This window comes from Mustela lutreola, chromosome 2 (assembly GCF_030435805.1).
Source record: "Mustela lutreola isolate mMusLut2 chromosome 2, mMusLut2.pri, whole genome shotgun sequence".
In the NCBI taxonomy this organism is placed as follows: domain Eukaryota; kingdom Metazoa; phylum Chordata; class Mammalia; order Carnivora; family Mustelidae; genus Mustela; species Mustela lutreola.
Window position 1 is genome coordinate 11,025,888 of NC_081291.1, and position 18,747 is coordinate 11,044,634.

Below are 18,747 nucleotides of genomic sequence, written 5' to 3' on the forward strand. Positions count from 1 at the left end.
ACACATGAATGATCTTGCTTTCCCCTTCAGCACCCAAATTCTACTCATAAAAAATTATCCTATAAAATGTGAATCCCACAAATCTTTAACCTCTCTAGCCATGTTCCCCAATAAAGGCACTCTCTCTTTCCCTTTCAATGCCTCTCTCTACCCTCTTAAACTTCCCTGAATGGTCTTTGGGATCCCCTGTGCCCTCCAGGACTTGTGAGTAAGAAACCTGGTTTTGTTAGAGTTTTGTAATGGGTATTACTGAGGTGTGTTTTGAAATCACAGTAAGAACCCAAGGGCTGGTGCAGTCACAGCAGAGGCTCTGGTCAGGGAAGCCTCTGTGGGATATCCACAAGCACAGGGATGCAGGGGAGTTCTGGGCATTTGTAACCTGAGCATTCCTGTCAGTAGCCTGAGACTTAAACAGAACAATGTTAGACTCCATGTTCACAGGAAGAGTAATAAGGATAGATATGTGAAAAGCCTGACAGACTCAAGGTAAAACTACTCTTTTGTATTTCCATCTACAAATACATTGTGTGAAGGGCTTCATGGCCAAGTATGGTTTCTTCCACATGAAAAATATAACTTATGATTATGCTTTTGGGATATTCAGGTAAAGTTTACTTGGCATGGTATAGATCATTTGAAATTAAATTATTTTTAAAGAAATCTAACTTGCACCATCTAAGATACCCAAATTTCTAGGCATGTGTGACCAAGGTTGGGAAAAATGTTGGAATTTTATGAAGACAAATAAAGGAGAAACTGTATATCAGTCCATAATCTTAACAAAGTGAGTTATGTGAATGTATGGAGAATTTGGATTCAAACAAATGGAAATCCAGGAAATGAACAGAAGGAGCAGATTCTAATTCCACAGCCCAGTGGAAGAATGGCAGTTCCTGGCTACGAGTCTGTGATCCCTGTAACCATGGGCACTTCTTCAGCCCCAGGATGATTGACACATAACACTAGAACCCCAACAAATCATGTCAGAGTCCTATTTATGTCTCTCTTCCTCAGGCTGTAGATGAAGGGGTTTAGCATGAGTGTGACTACCATGTAAATCACAGAGGCTATTGCACCTGAGTGGGAGCTCTGGGTGGCAGCAGAGCCAAGGTACTCTCCGGGGATTGTAGAATGAAATAAGGAGACAATGGAGAGGTGAGATGTACATATAGAAAATGCTTTATACTTGCCCTGAGTTGACAATATTCTACATATGGAGGAAACTATCTTAGAGTAAGATTAAAGGACTTCAACCACGGGAGGACAACCCAGAATCACAATTCCAAAATACATCACCATGTCATTAAAAAAGGTCTCAGAACAAGCATGACCAACCACCTGATTGATTTCACAGAAAAAAATGGGGTATTTTCATGCCTATACAGAAGGATAGCTACAACAACATTAAGCTTTAACAAGGGATTCAGAACACTGATGATCTAGGACACCAGAACCAGCAGTCCACAGAGCTGGGGTTTCATAATGACCATGTATTTCAGGGGGTGACTGATGGCCAGAAAACGTTCCTAGGCCATCACCTTCAGGAGTAAATTCTCCAGGAATCCAAACACATGGAAAAAAAAAATCTGGCTGATACAGCTTGCATATGTTATGGTTTTGCCCTGAACCTGGATGTTCCACAGCATTTTAAGGATGGTGGTGGAGGTGAAACAGATGTCTACAAAGGACAGGTTGGCAAAGCAAAAGTACATGGGATTGTGGAGGTGGGATTCAGTGTTGACAGACAGGATGTTGAGCAGGTTTCCAAACATAGTGATCAGGTACAAGAAGAGGAAAAGCCCAAATATGAGGGGGTAAATGTCTGGTTCCTCTGATAATCCCAGAAGAACAAACTCTGACATTTGTCTATCATTACCTGGTTCCATCTGGTGGACATGACTACCAGGGAAGAAAAAATAATAATTTTCAACAAATTTATTTATTTATTTATTTATTTATTTTCCTTTATTTTTTCTTTCATTATGTAGGTTTCTATTTAAATTCCAGTTAGTTAACATGAAGTATAGTATTACTTTCAGGTATCCAATATAGCGATTCAACACATCCACACAACACCTGGTACTCATCAGAAGTGCTCTCCTCAATCCCCACAAACTATTTCCCTATCCTCCACCACCATCTCTTCTCTGGTAACTAGCAGTGTGTTCTCTGTAGTTGAGTCTGTTTCTTTGTTTGCCTCTCTCCCTTTCTTTTTTCCCTTTGCTCATTTCTTTTGTTTCTAAAATTCCACATATGAGTTAAATCAGAGGGTATTAATTTTTTCTGAATGACTTATTACACTTTACATAATACTCTTTACCTCCATCTGTGTCAGATAAATGATAAGCATCATGTTTTATGTCTGACTCTTATTCCATTATACATATAAAATATACCACATACTCCTTATCCATTCATCAACTGATAGATGCTTGGGCCATTCTCATTGTTTGGCTATTGTGGATAATGCTGCTATAAACATTGGGAAAAATGTATCCCTTTGAGTTAGTATTTTTGTATTCTTTGAGTAATACCTAGCATTGCAACTGCAGGATCAAAGGGCAATTCTATTTAACATTTTGAGCAACTCCATACAGCTTTGTAGAATAGCTGCATCAGGTCGCATTCCCACAAGCAGGGCAAGAGTGTACCTCCTTTCCACATACTCATCAAGCATTGTTATTTCTTGTGTTGTTGACTTGTTGACTTTAGATATTCTTAGAGGAAAAACCTGGCAGTTTTGGCTGGTAGCAGATGGGAATTATTGACAAAATGACATGCTACAACTTATATTTTGCCATCAGTAAGATATATATATATATATATATATCATATAATATATAATTATATATAATTATTATATATAATATGAATTTATAGTTATATAAAACATATAATTATATTATATATTATATATATTTATTATATATATATTTTTTCTTGAAATGTCTTTTTTTAATTTTTTGTCTAAAGTGAATTTATTTATTATTTTTTTTAATTTGTTTTTTATTTATTTTCAGCATAACAGTATTTATTGTTTTTGTACCACACTCAGTGCTCCAAGCAATCCATGCCCTCTATAATACCCACCACTAGGTTCCCCCAACTTCCCACACCCCCGCCACTTCCAACCCCTCAGATTGTTTTTCAGAGTCCATAGTCTCTCATGGTTCACCTTCCCTTCCAATTTTCCCCAACTCCCTTCTCCTAACTCCCCATGTACTCCATGCTTTTTGTTATGCTCCACAAATAAGTGAAACCATATGATAATTGACTCTCTCTGCTTGACTTATTTCACTCAGCATAATCTCCTCCAGTTCCATCCATGTTGCTACAAAAGTTGGGTATTTATCCTTTCTGATGGAGGCATATGACTCCATAGTGTATATGGACCACATCTTCTTGATCCATTCGTCCATTGAAGGGCATCTTGGTTCTTCCCACAGTTTGGCGACCGTGGCCATTGCTGCTATAAACATTGGGGTACAGATGGCCCTTCTTTTTACTCCATCTGTATCTTTCGGGTAATACCCAGTAGTGCAATTGCAGGGTCATAGGGAAATTCTATTTTTAATTTCTTGAGGACTCTCCACACTGTTTTTATTTATTTATTTAGTTAGTTATTTGTACAGATCTGATCCCATTTAAGGGGGGTTACCTGACATCTAGGAATTCCCATCCATTCAGTCTTTGCCCTAAGATGGAATATATTACAATTTTAATGAGAAATGTTTTCCTGCATTTGAGGGATATATGTTGAGTACTGACATCTTCTAGACAAGGAACAAAGGGTGTTGAGAAAGAACAGTCCATACATCCTTTGAGTGAATACCTAGAGGTGCTATTGCTGAATCACAGATAGGGTAGTTTTTCTCTTAACTTTTTGAGGAAACTTTTTTCTAGAGTTGCTGCAATGGTTTGCATTTCCACAAGAATATAAGACAGTCTCCTTTTTCTGCATCCTCACAAACACCTGCTGTATCATGTGTTGTTAATTTTAACCATTCTGACTGGTGTGAAGTGATATCTCATTGTAGTTTTGATTTGTTTTTTACTGATAATGAGTGATGTTGAGCATCTTCTCATATTTTGTTAGCCATCTGTATGTCTTTTTTTTTTTTTTTTTTGGAAATTGTCTACTCAGTCTTCTGTCCATTTCCTAATTGTATTATTTGTTTTTTGGGTGTTGCATTTGATAACTTCATTATAGATTTTGGATACTAACCCTTCATAGATATGTCATTTTTTGTATTTATTTATTTATTTTTAATTAATTTATTTTTTATGGTGTATAAAATTTTATTTTATTTTACTTATTTTTTATTTTTTTTTTATTTTCAGTGTAAAAATATTCATTGTTTTTGTACCACACCCAGTACTCCATGCAATCCATGCCCTCTCCAATACCCACCACCTGGTTCCCCCAACCTCCCACTTCCCATTTCTTCAAGACCCTCAGATTGGTTTTGAGAGTTCATAGTCTCTCATGGTTCACCTCCCCTTCCAATTTCCCTCAACTTCCTTCTCTTCTCTAACTCCTCTTGTCCTCCATGCTATTTGTTATGCTCCACAAATAAGTGAAACCATATGATAATTGACTCTCTCTGCTTGACTTATTTCACTCAGCATAATCTCTTCCAGTCCCGTCCATGTTGCTACAAAAGTTGGGTATTCATCCTTTCTGATGGAGGCATAATACTCCATAGTGTATATGGACCACATCTTCCTTATCCATTCGTCCGTTGAAGGGCATCTTAGTACTTTCCACAGTTTGGCGACCGTGACCATTGCTGCTATCAACATTGGGGTACAGATGGCCCTTCTTTTCACTCCATCTGTATCTTGGGGGTAAATACCCAGTAGTTCAATGGCAGGGTCATAGGGAAGCTCTATTTTTAATTTCTTGAGGAATCTCCACACTGTTTTCCAAAGAGGCTGCACCAACTTGCATTCCCACCAATAGTGTAAGAGGCTTCCCCTTTCTCCACATCTCCTCCAACACATGCTGTTTCCTGTCTTGCTAATTTTGGCCATTCTGGGTGGTGTAAGATGGTATCTCAATGTGGTTTTAATTTGCATCTCCCTGATGGGTAGTGATGATGAACATTTTTTTATGTGTCTGATAGTCATTTGTATGTCTTCACTGGAGAATTGTGTGTTCATATTTTCTGCCCTTTTTTTTTTATATGATTGTCTGTTTTGTGTGTGTTGAGTATTGGGAGTTATTTATAGATCTTGGATATCAAACTTTTGTCTGTACTGTCATTTGCAAATATCTTCTCCCATTCCATAGGTTGCAGCAACGTGGCAGGATACAAAGTCAATGTACAGAAATCAGTGGCTGTCTTATACATTAACAATGAAAATACAGAAAGGGAAATTAGTGAATCAATTCCATTTACTATAGCACCAAGAACCATATGATACCTGGGAATAAACCTAACCAAAGAGGTAAAGGATCTGTACTCGAGGAACTACAGAACACTCATGAAAGAAATTAAAGAAGACACAAAAATATGGAAGACCTTTCCATGGTCTTGGATCAGAAGATTAAACATTGTTAAAATGTCTATACTACCTAGAGCAATCTATACTTTTAATGCCATTCCAATAAAAATTCCACTGGTATTTTTCAAAGAGCTGGAGTAAATAATCCTAAAATTTGTATGGAATCGAAAGAGACCCCGAATCTCTAAGGAAATGTTGAAAAACAAAAATAAAACTTACCTGAAAACGTGAAATCACGTTACCTGATTTCAAGCTTTACTACAAAGCTGTGATCATCAAGACAGTATGGTACTGGCATAAAAACAGACACATATACCAGTAGAACAGAGTAGAGAGCCCATATAAGGACCCTCAACTCTATGGGCAAATAATCTTCGACAAAACCGGAAAAAATATACAGTGGAAAAAAGACAGTCTCTTCAATAAATGGTGCTGGTAAAACTGGACAACTATATGCAGAAGAATGAAATTCGACCATTCTCTTACATCGTACACAAAGATAAACTCAAAATTGATATAAGACCTCAACGTGAGACAGAAATCCATCAGAATCTTAGAGGAGAACATAGGCAGTAACCTCTTTGATATCAGCAACAGCAAATTCTTTCAAGATATATCTCCAAAGGCAAAGGAATCAAAAACAAAGATGAGCTTTTGGGACTTCATCAAGATCAAAAGCTTCTGCACAGCAAAGGAATCATTAAACAAAATTATGTCATGTTCAAGTATCTTCCCTCTCTGTAGGTTGTGTTATGATGCATTTACCCAGAGGATGCAAATATGCTAATTTGAGGGGTGCCTGGGTGGCTCAGTGGGTTAAGCCGCTGCCTTTGGCTCAGGTCATGATCCCAGGGTCCTGGGATCGAGCCCCGCATCGGGCTCTCTGCTCAGCAGGGAGCCTGCTTCCTCCTCTCTCTCTGCCTGCCTCTCTGCCTGCTTGTGTTCTCTCTCTGTCAAATAAATAAATAAAATCTTTAAAAAATATATATTTACTAATTTGAAAAAGTACATGCACACTGATGGATACAGCAGCATTATCAATAATACCAAAACCATGGAGAGAGCTTAATGTTAACTTTCTGATGAGTGGATATTACTCAACAATTAAAAGAAATAAAATTTTCCCATTCATAATTACTTGGATGAAGCTACAGCATATTATGCTAAGCGAAATGAGTCAGTCACAAACCCATTTGATTTCACTCCTGTGTGGAATTTAGGAAAACAAAACAAGGATACATAGTGGTTTACAAAAGAGACACACTCTGGAAAACAGCATGGAAGTTCCTCAGAAAGTTGAAAATATGGCTACCCTACAATAAATGAATCACACTACTGGGTATTTACCCTAAAGATACAAATGTAATGATCTGAAAGGGCACGTGCACTCAAATGTTTATAGCAGCAATGTCCACAATAGCCAAACTATGGAAAGAGCCTAGATGTTCATCAACAGATGAATGGACAAAGATTATGTGGTGTACATATACGATGGAATACTATGTGGCCATCCAAAGAAATGAAATCTTGCCATTTGAAATGACGTGGGTGGAACTAGAGGGTATTATGCTGAGCAAAATAAGTCAATCAGGGAAAGACAATTATCATGATCTCCCTGATATGAGGAATTTGAGAGCAGAATGGAGGTTTTGGGGGGTAGGATAGGAAAAAAGAAGCAAGATGGGATTGGGAAGGAGACAAATCATAAAAAGACTCTTAATTTCACAAAACAAACTGAGGTTTGCTGGGGGGGCATGGAGATGGTGATTGGGTTATGGACATTGGGGAGGGTATTTGATATGGTGAATGCTGTGATGTGTGTAAGCCTGATGACTCAGAAACCTGTACTCCTGGGAAAAATAATACATTATATGTTAATAAAAATAATAATAAAAAAGAGAGAGGCAAATGAAAAACAGACTCTTAATATAGAGAATAAACTGAAGGTTGCTGGAGGGAGGTTGGAAATGGGATGGGTAAAAAAGATGATGGGGATAAAAGAGGGCACTTGTGGTTATAAACACCAGGTATTGTATGGAAGTGTTGAATCCACATTGAGATATCTCCTTAGACCAGTTAGAATGGCAAAAATTAATGAGGCAAGAAACAATAAATTTTGGAGAAGATGCGGAGAAAGGGGAACCCTCCTACATTGTTGATGGGAATGCAAATTGGTACAGCCACTTTGGAAAATAGTGTGGAGGTTCCTCAAAAACTTGCCAAACTGTGGAAAGAGCAGAGATGCCCTTCAATGGATGAATGGAAAAAGATGTGATCTCTATATAGAACTGAATGCTATTCAGCCATCAGAAAGAATGGATACCCAACTTTTGTATCAACATGAATGGCACTGGAGGAGATTATGCTGAGTGAAATAAGTCAAGCAGAGAAAGTCAATTATCATATGGTTTCACTTACTTGTGGGGCATAAGGAATAACATGGTGGACATTAGAAGATGGAAAGGAAAAGTGAATTGGGATAAATCAGAGTGAGAGATGAACCATGAGAGACTGTGGACTCTGAGAAACAAATTGAGGGTTTTGGAGGGGAGGGAGGTGTGGTGATGGTTGAGCCTGGTGGTAGGTATTAAGGAGGACATGCATTAGATGGAGCACTGGGTGTGGTGCATACATGATGAATCTTGGAACACTGAAAAAATAAAATTTAAAAAAAGGAAATTTCAGTCACTAAATTCTACATCTGAAACTAATATGGCCCTGTATGTTAACTAACTGGAATTTAAATAAAAACTTGGAGAAAAAAAGAACACAATACAATTCAATGATGAAAATGAATACAATGATGAAAAAGAATGCAATACAATTCAATGATGAAGAAAGGATATATATAAAATATATGTATACCATATCAGATAGTGACAGGTGCTGTGAAAACAAAAGATTGCTATAAAAAATGAGTGTATGAGAGATTGTTAATTTTTAATTGGAGTTCAAGAAAACCTACAAAGGGGGTGATATTTTAGTAGAGGCTTCCAGAAAACATTAATAAAGAGAAAGGAGGAAATCTGGGTTAGGTCGGTGTCCTGAAGGGAAAACAGAGCAAAGGCCTGCAGAATGCACTTACTTCAGATATGCAGATCTCAAAATGAAGTCAGTGTGGTGAGGGAATGAGCAAGAGAGAGAGTGATGATGGGTGCTGCAAAAAATGTTGAGGAAAGAGCTGGCTTTCCTGCCACTGATGGGACTTCAGGACACAGGGAGTCCTTCCTTATTTCCCATTTTATTTTGTTACAAGGTATTCTGTGAATAGAGATGGATCCCTTCCTTATTTCTATCCATTTTTTTTAACATTCTGTCATTTAAAGTTCACATATTGAAGTATATGAACTTCAGTACTATTTCCCTGAGGACTGCTATGCCTCACAACACACACACTCACACACACACACACACACACACACACACACACACAATCATTGGCACACAAGTGAACACAGTGCAATATGGCCTGTTGACACTATGTTACTATCATTCTTTTCTTGTCTTTAACCACAATAATGTTGAAAGAAGTGAAAGAAGGTAAGCTCTCAACATCGGTTACCTTTGTCCTGAAGACTGTGTAAATAATACTTAAAATCTAGTTAGTAAGCCTCTAAAGGACATGAAAACATGGGCTCCATTTCACTACAATCATCATGTGGCCTGTATTTATTTTTTAATATAAATTCAATTAGCCAACTTATAGTATATCAATAGTTTCAGATCTAGTGTTCAAAAAATTATCAGTTACATATAACACCCAGTGCTATCACATCACATACCCTTCATAATTCTCATCACTAATTGTGTCCTGTACTTAAGGAAATAAAAGAAAGCAGTTCCCAATACACAGAGAAGAAAGAAATGGACACAGGGAGAAAATAGAGCTAATAATTTCAGGTGGTCCTGTAAGGACCTATTTAGCCAGAGTGACTCCATCTTGGGTAAATAGCCATTTTGTTGTTTGTGCAGCAAACTTACATTGACTCCCTCCCCCCAGAAAAACTTACTTAGAATGTAGTTACTTAAGTAGTTCTAAGTAGTTACTTAGAATGCAGTTACTTACTTACTTAAAATGTAGTCAGCTAGTTCCTGATAATAGAGCCCAGAATACAAGGACAAGTCAGACCAGATGGAGACATCTAATCAGCACAAAGTACTGTTTGTAACAGTGAGAAGGTCTTGCCCAAACCTAAATGACTCCATCTTGGGAAGGATGACTGTCTTATTATTCACACTGAGTATGTTAAGTGACTAAGCCTTCCCAGAAAGTACTGTTTGTAAATGTCCTAGTATGGAGTAATCTTGAATAACACATCACCAGACCAGATGCAACTAACAAGAGACACACAAACCCGGTGGGTTGAGATACCAAGATATGGGTTGCAGTTTAGCCTGTAAGATTGAGAGGGGTCGCCCTCTTTGGAGGCAGCCCTGACCAGTCAGTCAGTCAATTCTTGAGCCTGTAAACTGGGGGTGGTCGCTCTATTCAGAAATGGCCCTGGCCATTCAGTCTGACTTCTAATGCTTGGCATAAAATAGAGCTTTGCATAACTTTAACATTGTTTCAGTCTCGTCCCCCTGGCCGATCAATCTTATTTCTAATACTTATCATAAAATAAAGCTTTAAATAACTTTCACTTTGTCTCAGTCTTGTTTTGTTTAATAACGGACCTAACAGTCCCTGGGAGGCTGTGATGAGCAGAAATCTTCCCTGGTTCTGGCAGCATTCCAGCCCCAGTTCACATCCCCTGATGCCCAGAATAATTAACAAAGCAGGAAAATAATAATGTATCTAAACAATAAAGCAGTGGTGTCTTTATGATGTCAAGACATTTTACTGATTGACTATCCCTCTAGAAAAAAAATGCACAAAGGGAGTAAATCTCAATTTACAACAGAAAATTTACAATATATAACAATGGAAGGGGATTTTTAAAGATGAAAAAATAAGAGACTTTCGAGAATGATTTTAAAGGCAAAGACTTTGGAATCAGAAAACCAAGTTTTGAATATCAAATCTATCACATCCATTCCAAATACGAAATACCTTTAGTCAAATAGTTGGAAGAGCAATATCCATACTCCTACAGTGGCAGGCATAATTAATTAGTTTATGTAAAAATCTTAACAATACAGTTCCTTCCTGTGACTAAGTGAGTAATTATAGCCAGTGAAAAGATTTTTCTGAGTTTTTCTTCTACCTCACAAATCTTGCCATCATTTTCACACTTTCTGTTAAGGAAGTCTTACAAAATAAAGGTGTTTTCATGTTGATTACAATTTTTCTTATGAATACTCACTGTGAGAGAAGATGCTGAGAAATGTATGTCTCAAGAACTGCTGTTACAAGGGAATAGTTGTCTGCATGGGTCTGGGGTTTTCTACAAATACAGAACATGACCAAAACCACTACATCTTTTTTTTTTTTTAATTTAATTTAATTTTTTTCAGTGTTCCAAGATTCATTGTTTATGCACCACACTCAGTGCTCCATGCAATACGTGCCTTCCTTAATACCCACCATCAGGCTCACCCATCCCCTCAATCCCCTCCCCTCCAAAACCCTCAGTTTGTTTCTCAGAGTCCACAGTCTCTCATGGTTCCCTCCAATTTACACAATTCATTTTCCCTTTCCATCTCCTAATGTCCTCCATGTTATTCCTTATGCTCCACAAGTTAGTGAAACCATATGATAATTGGCTTTCTCTGCTTGACTTATTTTACTTATTTACTTATTTTACTCATAATCTCCTTCAGTCCCATCCATAAAACCAATACATCTTAAACAGTTCACTGCACGTGCTCCAAGTCAAAGAGTGTCTTCCTAATCTCATTAACTGCAAACTACTTGGATATGTTCTGATTTCAATAGAACAACTTAGGGCCCCCATTCCTCCCCCCAACTCTTTCAACTGGGCTTCCATTCCCACCACATATCATTAACTTAGATTCCTGTATTTCTGTGTCCAATGGACACTACTCTTTTGAGCACATTATATAAGTTACTTACAATTGAGTCTATCTTGTCTCAAGTGACCTCAGGTAAAAGTTCTCAGATTCAATTCTCTTTGATCCTTTCCTGAAATACTTACTGAGCTCTCAGGCTCACCTGGTTGTGGTATATAAGATGAAGATCTCCATGTGGAGGTCTGAATTTCTCTTGGGTGGTTGATGATGGAGAACAAAGTTCTGTTTCCAGACAGGACATAAGGAAGCAATGCAACATGGGCCCCCCTGACAGACTTAGGAATCCAAAAATAACAACCATATCCTGGCCAATCCAAGACTTCACTTGCTGAAATTCTGCAGCAGAGGAGATATTTACAGCTCTGTGTGTCTGCTGATTAGGCATTGTTTCCACTGTTACTCCCACCTCAGAGGACTCTGTTCCCCATGGTCCACTGATGTGAACAAAAAGGAAACTACCTACTGAAACCCTGTTCCCAAGATAACAGACTAGAAGTCAAGCGAATCTAGTTTTGTATACATCATTCTCATGAACTTGCCTGCCTTTCAGAGTTCTAACCTGCTTGAACTTTACCTTAACCTTGAGTAGATATTTATTTCATTTAGTTGAAGGGTTGCATTGTGATTTGTAGCTTTGGGGAAATGTGAATAAATAAGCCATGCAATCCTCTTCATGTGTGGGTTTTCTTTTTATTGGGGGGGGGTGCATGTGTATTCAGGAAACAAAGTAGTTTGCAATTTCTTTTCTACGTCCTTTTCAAAGGGTTAATACATAAAGTAAAAATGGAAGAAAGATCTCAATTTGAGACAGGAATCCATCAAAATCCTAGAGGAGAACATGGGCAGTAACTTCTTAGACATCGATCACAGCAAATTCTTTCAAAACATGTCTCCAAAGGCAAGGGAAACAAAAGTGAAAATATCCCCAGTGTCATAGGAAAGTTCTATTTTTAATTTCTTGAGGAATCTCCACACTGTTCTCCAAAGAGGCTGCACCAACTTGCATTCCCACCAACAGTGGAAGAGGGTTCCCCTTTCTACACATCCTCTCCAACACATGTTGTTTCCTGTTTTGTTAAATTTGGTGTAAGGTGATATCTCAATGTGGTTTTAATTTGAATCTCCCTGAGGGCTAAGGATGATGAACATTTTTTCATATGTCTGATAGCCATTTGTATGTCTTGATTGGAGAAGTGTCTGTTCATATCTTCTGCCCATTTTTTGATATGTTTGCCTGTTTCATGTGTGTTGAGTTTGAGGAGTTCATTATAGATCCTGGATATCAACCTTTGTCTGTACTGTCATTTGCAGATATCTTCTCCCATTCCGTGGGTTGCCTCTTTGTTTTTTGACTGTTTCCTTTACTGTGCAGAAGCATTTGATTTTGATGAAGTCCCAAAAGTTTATTTTTGCTTTTGTTTCCTTTGCCTTTCGAGACATATCTTGAAAGAAGTTGCTGTGGCTGATATTGAAGAGATTACTACCTATGTTCTCCTCTAGGATTCTGATGGATTCCTGTCTCACGTTGAGGTCTTTTATCCATTTTGAGTTTAACTTTGTGTACAGTGTAAGAGAATGGTGGAGTTTCATTCTTCTACATATAGCTGCCCAGTTTTCCCAGCACCATTTATTGAAGAGACTGTCTTTTTTCCACTGTATATTTTTTCCAGTTTTGTCAAAGATTAATTGACATAGAGTTGAGGGTCCATATCTGAGCTCTCTACTCTGTTCCACTGGTCTATGTGTCTGTTTTTAGGCCAGTACCATGCTGTCTTGGTGATCACAGCTTTGTAATAAAGCTTGAAATCAGGTAACGTAATGCCCCCAGCTTTATTTTTGTTTTTCAACATTTCCTTAGCGATTCGGGGTCTCTTCTGATTCCATACAAATTTTGGGATTATTTGCTCCAGCTCTTTGAAGAATACCGGTGGAATTTTGATCGGAATGGCATTATAAGTATAGATTGCTCTAGGCAGTATAGACATTTTAACAATGTTTATTCTTCCGATCCAAGAGCATGGAATGGTTTTCCATCTTATTGTGTCTTCTTCAATTTCTTTCATGAGTGTTCTGTAGTTCCTCAAGTACAGATCCTTTACCTCTTTGGTTAGGTTTCTTTCCAGGTATCTTATGGTTCTTGGTGCCCTACTAAATGGAATTGATTCTCTAATTTCTCTTTCTGTATTTTCATTGTTAGTGTATAAGGAAGCCACTGATTTCTGCACATTGACTTAGTATCTGGCCACATTGCTGAATTGCTGTATGAGTTCTAGTAGTTTGGGGGTGGAGTCTTTTGGGTTTTCCATATAAAGAATCATGTCATCTGCAAAGAGAGAGAGTTTGACTTATTCATTGCCAATTTGGATACCTTTTATTTCTCTTTGTTGTCTGATTGCTGTTGCTAGGACTTCTAATACTATGTTGCACAAGCGTGGTGAGAGTGGGCAGCCTTGTATTGTTCCTGATCTCAACGGGAAGGCTGCAAGCTTTTTCCCATTGAGGATGACATTTGCTGTGGGTCTTTCATAGATAGATTTGATGAGGTTCAGAAATGTTCCCTCTATCCCTATACTTTGAAGCGTTTTAATCACTAATGGATGCTGGATTTTGTCAAATGCTTTTTCTGCATCCATTGAGAGGACCATGTGGTTCTTCTATCTTCTCATATTAATTTGTTGTATCACATTGATTGATTTGTGAATATTGAACCATCCTTGTAGCCCAGGGATGAATCCCACCTGATCATGATGGATAATCTTTTTAATATGCTGTAGAATCCTGTTGGATAGGATCTTGCTGCACTCCTGGGTATTTACCCCAAAGATACAGAAAAGAAGGGCCATCTGTACCTCAATGTTTATAGCAGCAATGGCCATGGTCGCCAAACTATGGAAAGAAACAAGATGCCCTACAACAAACGAATGGATAAGGAAATGTGGTCCATATACACTATGGAGTATTATGCTTCCATCAGAAAGGATGAATACCCAACTTTTGTAGCAACATGGACGGGACTGGGAGAGATTATGCTGAGTGAAATAAGTCAAGCAGAGAGAGTCAATTATCATATGGTTTCACTTATTTTTGGAGCATAACAAATAACATGGAGGACAAGGGGTGTTAGAGAGGAGAAGGGAGTTGGGGTAAATTGGAAGGGGAGGTGTATCATGAGAGACTATGGACTCTGAAAAACAATGTGAGGGGTTTGAAGTGGCAGGGGTGTGGGAAGTTGTGGTACCAGGTGGTGGGTATTATCGAGGGCACGGATTGCATGGAGCACTGGGTATGGTGAAAAAATAATTAATACTGTTTTTCTGAAAATAAATAAATGAAAAATAGAAGTGAAAATATCCCATGTTATCTTAAGTAATAAGAAAATTGAGGTGGAAGATGTGGTCCATATACACTATGGTGTATTATGCCTCCATCAGAAAGGATGAATATTCAAGTTTTGTAGCAACATGGACCAGACTGGAAGAGATTATGCTGAGTGAAATAAGTCAAGCAGAGAGAGTCAATTATCATATGGTTTCACTTATTTGTGGAGCATAACATAACAAATAACATGGAGGACAAGGGGTGTTAGAGAGGAGAAGGGAGTTGGGGTAAATTGGAAGGGGAGGTGTATCATGAGAGACTATGGACTCTGAAAAACAATCTGAGGGGTTTTAAGTGGCAGGGGTGTGGGAAGTTGTGGTACCAGGTGGTGGGTATTATAGAGGGCACGGATTGCATGGAGCACTGGGTGTGGTGAAAAAATAATGAATACTCTTTTTCTGAAAATAAATAAATTAATTAAAAAAAGAAATTAAAAAAATCAAAAACACAGAATAGGAAGAAATAGAAAACCTGAACAGACCACTTATAAGTAACAAAACTGAATTGGTAATCCAAAAGCCACTGAAAAGTACAAGTTCAGGAGCAGATGGATTCACAGGGAAGTCTACCAAACATTTTTTTTTAAGATTTTATTTATTTATTTGACAGCAAGAGAGAGTACAAGTAGGCAGAGAAGCAGTTGGAGAGAGAGGAGGAAGCAGGCAGAGGGAGAGGAGGAAGCAGGCTCCCTGCCGAGCAGAGAGCCTGATGTGGGGCTCGATCCCAGGACCCTGGGATCGTGACCTGAACCCAAGGCAGAGGCTTTAACCCACTGAGCCACCCAGGCGTCCCACTACCAAACATTTAAGGAAGAGTTCATATGTATTCTCCTCAAACTATTCCAAAGCACAGAAGAGGAAGGAAAGCTTACAAATACATTGTATGAGACTAACATTACCCTGACATCAAATCACATTAAGACACTACACACATACATAAACACACACACACACACACACACACACACACAGAAAACCTCTAGGCCAAGATCCCTGACGAAGGTAGATGCAAAAATCCTGGGAATAAAAATATATGTTTATAAAAAATAAAAAATTTAAAAATAAATAAATAAATAAATACACACATTCTTTCAATTTTGGAAAAAAAAATCCTCAACAAAATACTAGCAAACTTCATACAATAATATATTAACCACAATCAGGTAGGATTTATTGCAGGGATGTTTCAATATTTGCAAATAAATCAATGTCATACACCACATCAACACAACGAACGCTCAAAAGCATATGATTATCTCAAAGGTGCAGAAAAAGAATTTTAATAGATTTAACATTCATTCATAATAAAAACTCTCACCAAATTAGGGATAGATGGGACATACATTAACATAATAAAGGCCATGTATGAAAAACCCCACAGTGAGCATTATTCTCAATGGTAAAAATACTGAGAGCTTTTCCCCTAATGTCAGTAAAGGCAAATACGTCCACTCTCACCACTTTCATTCAACATAGTACTGGAACTCCTAGCCACAGTAATCAGGTAAGAAAAAAGAATAAGTGTCATCCATATTGGGAAAGAAGGTAAACTGCCAATATTTGTAGGTGACATGATATTAAACATAGAAAATCCAAAAGAATCTAAAAAAAAATACTATGAGAAGTAATAAACAAATTCAGTAAAGTACAAGTTGCAAAATCAATACCCAGAAATCAGTATCATTTCAAAACACAAACAATGAAGTAGCACAAAGGAAAAAAAAAATAAAACATCATTTACAATTGCACCAAACAGAATGAAATGGTTAGGAATAAATTTAACCAAAGATGTGAAATATCTGTACTCCAAAAACTGTAAAATACTGATGAAAGAAATTGAAGATGATTTGAACAAATGGAGAGATACACCATGCTCATGGATTGGAGAGTAAATTTGTGAAAACATCCATATTAACCAAAGCGGCCTACAGAATTAATACAATCTCTATCAAAACACCAATAGCAGTTACAAAAATTCAAATAAATAATATTAAAATTTGTATGGAACCACAGAAAACCCAGAATGGCCAAAGGAATCCTGAGAAAGAACAGAGCTGGAGGTATCAAAATATTGTGGCCAAAGCAAAGGAGACCTAAAACCAGGTGAGTAATTACATAAGTAAACCAAATATCTACTATGAAATATTACATTGTCACCAAAATTGGGATTTTGTAGGATTCTGAGAATTCCAGTGGAGACAAAGGAATCAGCTTGTATTGTTAGCAGGAAATTTGGCTACATAGAAAAAACTAAGAAGAAAAAGTGTCCATATTCAATTAGGGGTTAATTTTTCTCCATCATCAAAGAAAGGGGGTGATGTCTCTATGGTAACATGAGAGACGAGGTTCATTCCATCTCTGTTTCCAAATTCATAGTATGTGGTTTTCCAAGATAATGCCAGCTGTGGGGAGTCCCATTGTCATGTGTGAATTCTAGGCAAAGAGGAGATAGGAAAGGGAAGGAATTCTAAATAACATTCCAGTATTCACACTCAATAATTTCTCATTATCTCTACCAACTGTCTATGATTGTAAGAGAAGGTGGGAAATATAGTATCTTAGCAGGGCATGTGACTATCTCCAAATATAATCAGGGTCCAGTAACAGGGAAGAGAAGAATGAATCTGTGTTATGGAGGCAATCTTTGGCTCAATGATCAGATACAAGATTCACATATCCATAACGTGAAAACAAAAACATGCTTGTTAGAAGAGTGACCCTTCTTGATACTAAGACGAAAAAACAGTGATCTCAGCAAGTCTCAGGAAAGTTACATGGTATGACAGAAGGAGCAATATGTTCCGCCAATTCCTTTCAAGGAAACCAAAACACATGGTAGAGTACTTGAAATGTTTCTTAGTGTAGGCTAGAGGCATCACACATGGGGTAATATACACACCATGGAGGAGATGAAGCAAGAACCCTATAGTCATGGCTCAGGTTTTATTAAAGTGAGCTGAAAAAAAAAAAATCAGAAGTAAAGTAAACCATGACCAAAGTTAAATGTACCTATCCCATCTGAGCTACAAGTGTATTCAGATTCCTGAGTAGTGAGGTCTAATAGAGCCATCTTGGTCAATATGAACATTAATTTTGGTGGCTCCAAATAACAAGTCACCATCTGAACCTACTTTGATATTCAAATTAATACTTCCTAGAGCTGTCATAATTCTTATGTACTGATTTTCACAAGACTGATCTCTGCGCCCTGCAGTTTGTGACCTGAAAACATTATTATCAAATCCTGGATGGGGGTCATTTTTCTTTGTCTCTCATCCTTGGAACACTTTCTGTTTTTTGGTTCCTCCCTCAATGGATCAACATGAGAGACATGAGAATGTTCTGGGATTGTCTTAGGTGAGTTTGGGTGCTTTCAGGGGGCATCACTAAAACTCTGAATGAAGGTACCAGAATTTCAATGGGCATTGAATCAATGAGTATCTCATTGCCTTTGAGTGTGGAGACACCCTGACTCAGGGATTCCAGGATTGTACATATTTCAGAGTGGAGGCCAAAGTTGAAAAATGAAGTGCTCCCTCTTGTGGGTTCACACATGTAGTAAGGAAATTTAATGAGGAGCCAAAATTTTACTTCCTTGTTGAAAACCATCAACTATTTTTTTTTTTAATTTTCCTGATAGTATTGGTAATGTTGACAGGGACAGTTATCCACAGTATTTTCAATGCTTTTGTGAGTTGCAGTTCCCTACTCAATCGTTTCTTCCATCATTTATTATCTATATTGTAGGCACTTATTTTTTTCATTTTTCAATGATTCATTTATTTATTTGAGTGATAAGTGTGGGGAGGGACAGAGGGAGAGGAAGTGAGAGTCTTAAGCAGACTCTGCACTAAGGGCCAATCCTGATGCAGGGCTCTATCTCCCAACCCTG

At 37.7% G+C, this 18,747-nt stretch overlaps 1 pseudogene; it reads right to left on the reverse strand.

Annotated features, from left to right (window-relative positions):
* Positions 1–978: 978 nt before the first annotated feature.
* LOC131823116 (olfactory receptor 7A5-like) lies at positions 979–1,886 on the reverse strand (annotated as a pseudogene).
* Positions 1,887–18,747: the final 16,861 nt, after the last annotated feature.